We start from the raw sequence: 10,739 nt of genomic DNA, 5'->3' as shown, positions 1-10,739 counted from the left end.
GAGTTGGTGGCCATGGGCCTCAATCCTGAATTCAAGCCGGGAGAACAGATCGGAATTACAAAATATAAGAGAGCACTTTCAGGAAAGGATGTTTACCAAATTAGACAGAGGTGATCTTCATAGTTTCAAAAGTCGTATATGCAGCTGGGCTGGGAATGCCTTCCATTTACAAGATAAAAGATCTGAATGGAGAGGAAATACTCGGCACTTTCTATTCTGATGAGGTGCAGAGTGCTCCTGGCCACTATGGCCAGAGTGAACAGAATTGTACAGAGTCAAACGAATTCTGAAGATGAAAAAAATTAGGGGAAGAAATACTATCTGATAAAAATGACGTGGTTATCCAGAAAGCTTCAAAAGTTGGAGCCAGAGGAAAATGTGGTAGACTTGAACTACTTCACACTTGCATAAGCATTCTACTTAAGCAGTAATTATGCATGTACTTACTTAAGTGTGTAAGTAATTACAAAGTATTCGATGAGGAGCAGGCCCTAATTTCAATATAGTAGGACGCGCATTCGCCCGGCCAAGGATTTAACATGTATTGACATGAATGGCATTTTGCTGATTATCTATATTATAGAGATTTTTTTCTTTTAAAATAATTTTCTGCATAGATATACTATTATACTGCTTGTCTTCAATCGGGTTCAAACCCATAGCATACGGCATCAGTCGCCTAGCGGAGAGGCCACAGAGAGAACCACTTGGCTAAATCTCAACTCCCAAAAAAGAGTGGTTCAACAGCCGGCTGAGTTGTTACATTTTTCTGACTGAGACCGCCCCACACATTGTATAGTTTGTGAAGCACTCACGCACGCATGCTCACTATCACACATCGCACATACAAACTTAATAAAAATCGAAGCAACGAATACATTGCTTTAACTGGGTGAACGATAACCTCGGGGACAATTTTATCCAGCAGTAGAGCTACCAACGCAGAGTAGAAAATACAGCTAGTTTTCAATCGGGTTCGACCCACAGCATACGGCATCAGTCGCCTTGCGGAGAGGCCACAGGAGAACCGCTTGGCTAAATCCTCCACTCCCAAAAAAGAGTGGTTCAATAGCTGGCTAAGTTGTTACATTTTCTGACTGTGACTGCTCCACACATTCTAGAGTTTGTGAAACACTCACACACGCATGCTCACGATAACCTCGGGGACAATTTTGTCCACCAGCAGAGCTACCAACCCACAGTAGAAAATACGGCTGGTTTTCAATCGGGTTCCAACTCACAGCATACTGCATCAGTTGCAGTTTGCAATTGAATGGATATGGATATCCTTTCTATCTCAGATGCGATAGCAATGCTTTAGAATGGCGATAACGAAGTTAGTGTTAGTAAAGAAGGTGATAAATTCTGGATTTGAAACCATAAAGATCCTGTTATATATGCAGAGAACCTAGAATTAATTTTTCCAATCAAACCTAAATATGGTTCCAAAGATCCCGCCACATGTGATGAAATGTGTGTATATTGGAATAAAACTCTTCCACAGTTTACCGATCTGATAGTATCCCGGACATTAGGTGAAAGCTTCGATGCAAGCACCGCTGAAGACTTCGCTCTAAGCCTACTCATCAACCCAGAATACAAAAGATATTTTTACCATTCTGCGACAGAGTGTCGTAAGAAAGGTAGAGACAAACGTGTCGATTTACTATATTAAATTTAAATTTAAAAGACTTAAAGGGAAGTTCACCAAGGAAGATTTTTACATATATGGTAGCTTTGTGGTCATATACCCAGGGAAACTACTTTCACCATTTATGACTCGCAGGATTTTTTACAAAAAACGATAAAATAGTACAGGAAGTTGCCCATGTAATTTGAATCATGGGAAAAAAGCTCCAAACTTGAGCTTGCATAATGTGATGTGGAAGGGACCATCTTCGGACGGGTATGGCCCCCACATTGTCCACTCACAGTAACTCAATATAGTAACAGCAACACAAAATCTGACAGTGGAAAGTTTATTATAAGGGATTTATTGTTTATGCAAGGATAAACAGTATAAACAAAGTTATGTTAATACGCACAGCCTGGTTTAAGCATGGGTGGTGGACAATGCAATACCATGGGAAAATGGTCCCTTCCACATCACATTATGCAAGCTCCAAGCTTGGCGCTTTTTCCCATGATTCAAATTACATGGGCAACTTCCTGTACTATTTCTATCGTCTTTTATAAAAAATCTTGCAAGATATAAATGGCAAAAATAGCTTTCCAGGGTAAGTGACCACAAAGCTAGCACATATGTACAAATCATCCTTGGTGCCCTTCCCCTTTAACCATGGCGTTTTCGCTACATGCATTGATATAGCTCAACAAACTGGCTGTTGGTTAAAAACAGTAACCCGAATTGCCAGCCAGAGAAAATCCTGCTTTTGTCTCTCGCAGTCTGAAAAGGCTTTTCGAAGGGGGGGGGAAATATACAATTCTTGGCATTTAAACCGCCCTTATTTAATAATAAGTGTATGATTTGTCTTTCTTTCATCATAGAGAGTCTCATTGTTTGGCCTCATAAATCTGAAATTAACGAGGAAGAGGAAGAAGAAGAAGTCGACTTAGATAGATTATATCAGGCTTATCCATCAATAAATACAGAAAAAGGCTATGAGGGTGGAATTTGATCAATAAATTATGCAGGGAGGATTAATATATCAAAGAATATATATATTTTTTTTAGAAAATTTAGTATAGTATATAATACAGATTATAATGGAGGAGAGCATTGTCGTCAATAAATATAAGATAAGTCGGCTGAGAGATATATATGATCTATACTTAAATAGGGACCTATACTCTGAACTACTTCTGTACCATGACTCACTCAGGTATCACAGATACTTTGGGAGAATTATTTGTTTTAGAAGAGCCATTCGGCAAAAAACAGGTAATAGATTTCAATGGCCTTAGAGACAAATTAGTGAAGAAATATGAAGAAAAGCGCACGCCAGCCTATATTCCACGCCTTCGGAAACTTTCAACCTATTACAACAAAAAGTGGCATCGCTTACTAAAATCCTTCGGCAATGCAGTTTTAGAAAAATATTTTCCTGAAGTCAAGCGAGCGAGGACATAGCAAGGATCGACATCGAAGCATCGCAAAAGAAAGAAAGATGTATCGTGTTTATACAGAAATATATGTCAATTTGTGGAATCCAACAAGATCAAAGTGTGCAAACTCGGCCATTGTATGTCAAATTAAAAGGCATATACACAAAGAAGGCGGATAAGCGGATATGAAACAACAATTAAAATATAATACAAGCATGCACTTGAAACAATTGCAAATGTTGAGGGAGCTCTGGTCTCGTTTCTCGAGGAGATACTTAATTTCGAAGTAATTCTAGTAGAAGTTTTACTCGGGGCTGGCTACGATTCAACTGCCTGAATGGTTAAAAAATAAGCATTGTGTAGTGATCTGATTCTGCCTTGCGATAGCCCTCGCAACCCTGGTACCCCTAAGGTGACAGTCTCGCTGCTTTCAGTATGCAGTGTGGCAAGCATCAAGTTTGATGAATTTTGTGAGAAATGTGGTCAGACTAGAAGGAACTGGAAGACATATGCTCCATTCGTTGCCAACTACTGTTGGGAAGGAATACCATTTCCTACGCCCGCCGATCTGACTGTATTCAGGCGCTTCGAGCAGCAAAATCCAGGTGTCAAACTTCAAGTATTTCAGATCTATGAAAGTGATCCCGACCTGTCCGACATAACTGTCATTTACAGCAGTGGGCCTTTTTTTGCTCGGAACAGGAATGGGCTCCGATAGGACTGTGATAGCATATATCTTACTGATAGTCGGTGAAGACGGCATGCAGCGGCCACTTCGTACCAATTACTGCATTAATAATCTTCTTAATTCTCCTAATAATCGTAAGAATGAGCACAGACGGAAGTGTATTTGTATGCGTTGTGGGCGAGGTTTTGCAGCGATAGAAGAATTGGAAATACATCAGGTGTACTGTGGGACAGACAACGCTCAGCCAGTTTTTCCTAAGGAAGTATGTCAATTCAAGGACATAGGAAGAAGGTTCTTTGTCCCTACGTCTCTATGCAGATACTGAGGCAATTAAGAGAATGGCACCGGCCAGCACATTCCAATTTGTCTTTCGTATGTTATGGTGGAACGGGGGTGGGGACCTCGGAACGAGGCCGGGCCGACCCACTGTTTATGGTAAAAGAACATTCACAGGTCTCTCCTGTGTTACAGACTTTCTAAAGGATATGAAAGAACGGGCGAGTATTATTTTGAATCGTATTATTGAAAATATATCGATGAGAGATCCTTCTGTCTAAGACCGGCGCGACGGATGTGATCCAGTCTGTATTGCATGTGGAGAGCCGGCATGGATACCGAAGTGTGAGGAGGAGGCGCATACCTTCTATTGTGAGGGTGCCACCCGTCGAGAACCATTCCTATCTACTTTCACAACCTCAAGGGATACGATGGTTCTTTTATTTTGAAGAATTACATGAAATAGATGAGGGTTCCGGACCAGAGCCCAAAATTTTAGCTAAGACGGCCAACGGAGGAATAACGTGTGTTATGAAAATATTCATCTTTCATGGCACAATTGTGATGGATAAGAAGAGGCAGACAGTTAAACGTTTCTTTTCGATAAAGTTTATGGACAGTGCCCAACTGATGTCTGGATTGCTCGCGAAGTTGGCAAAGACAGTGTCAGATGATGAGTGGATAGTGCCACTTTCGCATCCAGAGATTCAGCGTGCGAAAGGTTTCTTCCCATATGAATATTTAGATTCTCCCGAGCGATTGGAAGAGGAGGAGCTACCACCGAGTTGCAATTTGATAGCAAATCTAATGGAAGAGGGAATTTCAGAGTCTATTATGTACATACATTACGAGTATGGGACAAAGTTGGGTGCCGGACGATTAAAGATTGTATGGAATTCTATTGCGAGATGGACGTTCTCCTTCTTGCAAATATATTCAAAAATTCCGCAACACATGTTTAGAAGCATATAAGCTGGATCTCGCGCACTAAATGTCAGTGCCCGCCTGGCATGGGATGCTATGTACTTTAAACAGGTAATAACTTTAAGGTCATTCAGGATGCTGAGCAGATGACTTTCATTCAGAGAGGAATTCGAGGTGGCATCAGTCAGTTTAATATTCATTACTTACAGACCAATCATCCGGCATACGCCACAGAGAGATAGGTGGGAATTGTGATCAGGAGAAGCCACTTTGCGAAATAAAATATCTGATGCAATAACCTATATGTATGGGCAAGGAGCCAGCCTATGCCAGTGTGTGGACTTCATTGGATGACAAGGGAAGAGTGGTTCCGTCGAACGGATGAATGGATTGGAATAGCTTCCTGCCCTTTTCTAGAAGTAGACCTAGATGACCTGCCAAATTACATGAAGAACATAGTGATCTACCTCTCGCGCCACATCACAACAAAATTTCGAGGCAGGGCAGCTCGAACTGATTCACAGTCTCATGGACAGAAAGCGGTATGTCTTACATTACAGTTACTCAATCTATCTTCGAATGGGAATGTGGCTGAAAAAGATCCATCGAGCCCTTGCCTTCGAAGAGGCGCCATGTCTCTGTGGAATATATCGACTTTAACACTAAAATGAGTGCAAAGGGGGAAACACTACTTTGAAAAGAATTTCTATAAGCTGATCAATAACGCAATGTTTGGCAAGACAATAGATGATGTTCCGAAAGTATAGAGACTTCAAATTTGTAGCGGGTCATGGCTTTGAAAAAATCCAGAAGTATAATCCAAAGATAAAACATATAACACTCATACTAGTAGGAGGATGGCATTCCTGCGACAGTGCCCTACTGGAATTGAAAACTAATGAGCATCGATAAGAAAAGCCAGTTTTCAGTGGCACGGCCGTACTCGAACTTTCTAAGCTGCTTATGTATGACATGCATTACAATTACTTTTGCAAGCGGTTCCTGGAATACGATTAGCCTACATAGATACTGATAGTTTTATTTTAGTGTACCCCTTCCCTCCCCAGACATAACTTTCAATGACATAGTTCAAGAAGATGTGAACAGAATTGTGAGAAATCGATATATGATACTAGTGGGATGGCAGCCCCAGATTTTCCAAATATTAGTAAAAAAGGCGATAGGCAAATTTAAAGATGAATTGAATGGAGAACCTATTCTTGATTTTGTTGGCATTCATTCGAAAGTGTATGCTTTTCAGACTCCAACTTCGGACACGAAAAAATAAGGGGATAAAAGATGTCTGTGTTCGTAAACATCTGAACTGTGAAGACAATAAGGATCTGTTTGAAACTGGTGCATTCCGAAGGAAGGAGACTGAGAGGGCACAATTTGTACAGTTTCTACGGAAAGCTGGCGAAATTCAGATTGTAAATTGTAGTAAAATCATGATGGCGCCAAATGATATCAAACGTGTACAGTTATATAATCCAGACACAAAAGAATGGCTGGCAGAAACATGTACTGATAGGGCGGAGTTAACTTTCATAACCATTTAGACCGTACAGCCTCTTGTAATGCTCAAGTGGCGACTAAATCCTTTTGTTTTTGTATTTCTAGTGCCTGATGAAATATGTTCCAATAAGTTCTGAGGCGTTTCCGTTGAAGGCCTCATGGGGCCACTTTCTTATAGATGCGGCTTTTTATTGTATTGTATACGCAATTGTCTAAATTGAACATAATAATGCTTATATTTATCTCGCCTCTTTGCCACACCTGTTTTTCCTTGTATTAAATCAATGACAACACCTGGAATAGGAGTTAAGGCTATCAGGACTGGAACTGTCGGAATGGCTGCTATGCCAGCAGAACTTACAAGAATTCCCTTAGTCACATTAAGAGCCATATCAATTCGCCCATTAATTTATAACTGCGCGATATGCAGCGCTAGTTCTTTCGATATAGTCGGCAACTGTTCAACACTTTCAACAACTGATATGTGCATTTTTTTTACTGTATATGTAAGGATGATAAAAAATAATTGTAGTAATATAGAGACCCAATATGGCAGAAGGAGAAATATATAAACTCCAGAATTTCGATGATGCAAATTTGAATGATGATGATGCTGCTACTGCTGAAACATTCTTTATACGATGATAGCCCTTGCAGAAGCCGATCCTTTCCAGGCTGGCTCAAGCGATAGACCCGCAGGTGAGTCGTTGATTAGACAGAGAGTAGAATTACAAAGCAAATGGCTAACCAATACTTAGATTTAATAGTATTACTGATGAGCATAAACGAATATTAATGCATAAAATGCTAGTATTAGGGATGGAGAGCTGTATTATCGAGACGCCAGGCTTACATCAAATAAAGGAAGGAGGCATTTATGCATCCTCCTCAATAAAAGTAAGGGAGCAGCAGAATTTAAAAGATATATTAGATATCTGCCCAGATGGTAACAGAATTGCCTGATGATGAAGCGAAAAACATTATGAAAAGGCAGGACGATAGACTGAAACTCTATTACATTGGACAATTCTGAAAAAGAATAACAGAATTACGAGTAAATTTAAGCGATAATGCCGATGAAATACGTACTAGCTAAATAAAACGAGAATGGAATAATCTAAAGCCTGACTACAGAGCTTTTTTGATGAATTAGATATGGCGAATATGAGTCTTAATGAGCTTTCACAATGAAAGAGATAAATTTCTATCAGAGCAGACAGAGACTGTGCAGCTCTTACAACCGATCTAAGAACAAGACTAGCTAAAATTAGTAATCGAATTGAAGTGCAACATTATATGATCAGTGTAGCATGTGAAACAATGGCGTCGACTAGGTCTCTTCGTGATGTAATTTCTCATCCAGATTTGTCACTGAGGCTGAAGCTGACGGAGTTATTTAAACGGAATGGTATAACAATAGCTGCATCACTGTCTGCCCTTGGAATGACAATATCAACAATTGGCCTGGCTGTGACTAAAGGGGAGGGGATCGGCAGGAGCTGCAGCTAGGAACTGGCGTCTCGGCCCGCCCAAAATATACAAAAGCGAAGGAAATTGTCAAGCAGTTTGGAAAATGGATTAAAAACCTTGGTCGCAAAAAGTGCTGCTGCAATACCAGGTTTAATTGGCTCACTCGTCAGTTTTCTATTAAAAACAGCAGGATCGGTTGTCGGATTGTTGGCGAACAGCTATGGATATTTTTAACTGGTTTAACATTAGTCATATAAATAAAATTATGTATTGATATATGGCCCTGGATTAGCATGTTTGGTGAAAAAATATACAAAAGTTTCTTTCTAAAAATAAAGACCTGTTTGTTTCTCTTCGAATTGAATGGTGTAAACTCCGGCAGGTAAATCGTCATATACTTCGAGCAAATCCAGGTGTGCGACTCAAAGGTGATAATCTATATCATAATATTAGCTTTCGTGAAGGAGTGCCAAAATACTAACTTCTTTAAGCGACTAGAATTCATAGCTGTATTCAAGGATGCTGAGGATGACCAGGAGGCTCATCATCTCCAAGAAATATTGGGTTCTTCGATTGATTCGACACAGGCAATCGATTTATCTTTCAGTCAGACGGAAATATTTATGTAAAGATGTGATTTTTTCTTCTTAGTTATACTCATTCAAGATAGAAATATTATGATGATATAATTTTCTTTTTTACTGTAATGTTTTTTCTTCTGACTACTATATACATTACACGACAACAATGGGATACGATAGATCATTATACCGACTTTCACCAACCGAATAACGAAGGAACGAAGTCAGAAAGGACTCATCATGTGTATTGCTCATAATCCAAGTGAGGCAGATCCAGGCGAGACACTTTACATACGATGTCCGAATGAAGAAAGCGGAGTACTTTTAGTCCAGATACTTTCGACTAGTTTTTTGATCTCATGACAGATGGACTTTATTGAATGTTATCGTGATCTTTACAAACATAAAAAGGAGAGAACAAAAATGACACTTTAAGGAATTCAGAACAAAAATCTGAGAAAAAAATAAGAAGTGGTGTGGCCAATGCAGATGCCGGTGTAAATGATGATAGTTTACTTTTTGATGTATATAAAATAAGATATGCTATTCGTCTAACTCATCCCTTCATCACAGGTCATGGTAATACATATCCAGCGGCGTTAGGGAGTCATATCGAATGGGAAATTGCACTTGCGCCTGTCTCCCAATTATTTGTCAGTAATCATATTATTTCACCCAAATACAAATTGACAAATATTGAGATGGAAGACGAAACACTCAAGGATGACACCCGCACGAGAGATACAGCCGGGTATTACAATAATGGCAATTTTTTTTCTCTATGAACATGTGCAACATTTTCGAAACAATCCCGTTCAATGAATTGGACACAATTATCAATGATAATGTTAATGTGCCACGTTGTAGCAAGAGAGGTATATTAATACTCTTCACTAAAGATCAGAACCACGTAAAACTGAAGAGAGAATTTTCATGTATCGAACATTGAATCTGTATCTGTCACTATTGTGCGCAGAAGATGATACAAGACATTTTTGGAGTGAAGCACGATGATATTTTGCTTAAATAAAGAATTGATGTGAAATTTATATGGATGAAAGTCGATTATTTCAAGAATAAATACTGCCTTTTATTTATCTGCGTAGTTTTAAAGATATTGATTTTTTTGAAATGACTAAGGGTAATTAATACAAATATGGTGTGCAACTCAAAATTAGAAAAATAGATACATCAGTGAAAGGGTCGACGCCAGTGATGATAAAATATTTGCCCAGGAATATGTTATCAGCGATGCAATGGTCTCTGTTTGAGAATAGGAGATTAAATAATACTATTTTAGACTACGTAGCGTTCCGAAGGGGACTTACACTGCTCATTCACTCCATAGGTACTAGAGAGTTAGCATGCTGATACTTACAGTTCGCCTGCGAAGTGAAACTACTCCGCTAGGGTCTTCTCCTTCAGAACGAGTAGTCAGCTCTGCTAGGGCTCTGCACTGTAAATGACTGCAACCTACGGAGTTCTATGGAGTAAAACACTCCCAGGGGTCAGCTGCGTGCTATAGACATGTCATTGCGGATAGAATTCCCCTAATTCTTGTATGTAAAGGACATGTCAGTGCGGATATAAAGGATTAGGGGGGACAATGGGGAATTCCCCTAATCCTTGTTTCCAGATTTCCCCTACTACTTTCGTGCTTGGCGTTTATAAAAATTTGATCAATTAGGGGCAATAATGAATAATTTTTTAAGGGTGAGTCAAAAGGGCAGAAAACACAACGTCTTAAGGCAAAGAAAGTGAATTCGATATTTTTGCGCAAACTCATTAATCCGTAAGGTTGGCTGGTAAAGTAGTCAAAACACAAAAATAAGAGCAGTTGAGAGTTTCCTCACAAAAAATGTTCGTCGCTGTAACTACGTACTTCTGGTGGGCAAAATTAACGTTTTACTTCACGACAAAACAGTTGATCAACTTCAGTAAATCTGTCAAATCATTGGACGTTCTACAAAAATCTGTGAAAATGACTTTTTGTATTTTAATGGAGAGTATTTTCTCTGAAACTGGTATACATATCGCACATGTCTCTTGGCAACTTGCATAAGAGTTTTAGAGGTTTTCGTAAAGAAAAACACAAAAAACCTACACCAATGCCGTTAAAATCCAACTGCCTGAGCTTATTACCAAATATTGTCTTGTTTTTTTTCTGGTTTTTGCATACTTGTTGCTGCTTTGAATTGATACAATTTCGCCAGATAAAG

At 39.3% G+C, this 10,739-nt stretch overlaps 1 protein-coding gene across 1 annotated transcript in view; it reads left to right on the top strand.

Annotated features, from left to right (window-relative positions):
* Positions 1 to 10,739, top strand: part of LOC139128647 (cell adhesion molecule CEACAM1-like) — a 285,077-nt gene that overhangs the window by 81,222 nt on the left and 193,116 nt on the right. The gene's annotated exons all lie outside the window — the stretch shown is intronic.

The sequence above is a fragment of the Ptychodera flava genome, unplaced genomic scaffold, assembly GCF_041260155.1.
Source record: "Ptychodera flava strain L36383 unplaced genomic scaffold, AS_Pfla_20210202 Scaffold_63__1_contigs__length_709137_pilon, whole genome shotgun sequence".
Classification (NCBI taxonomy): domain Eukaryota; kingdom Metazoa; phylum Hemichordata; class Enteropneusta; family Ptychoderidae; genus Ptychodera; species Ptychodera flava.
The sequence above is the reverse complement of the archived record's forward strand: the minus strand, read 5'-3'. Positions and strand labels throughout refer to the sequence as shown.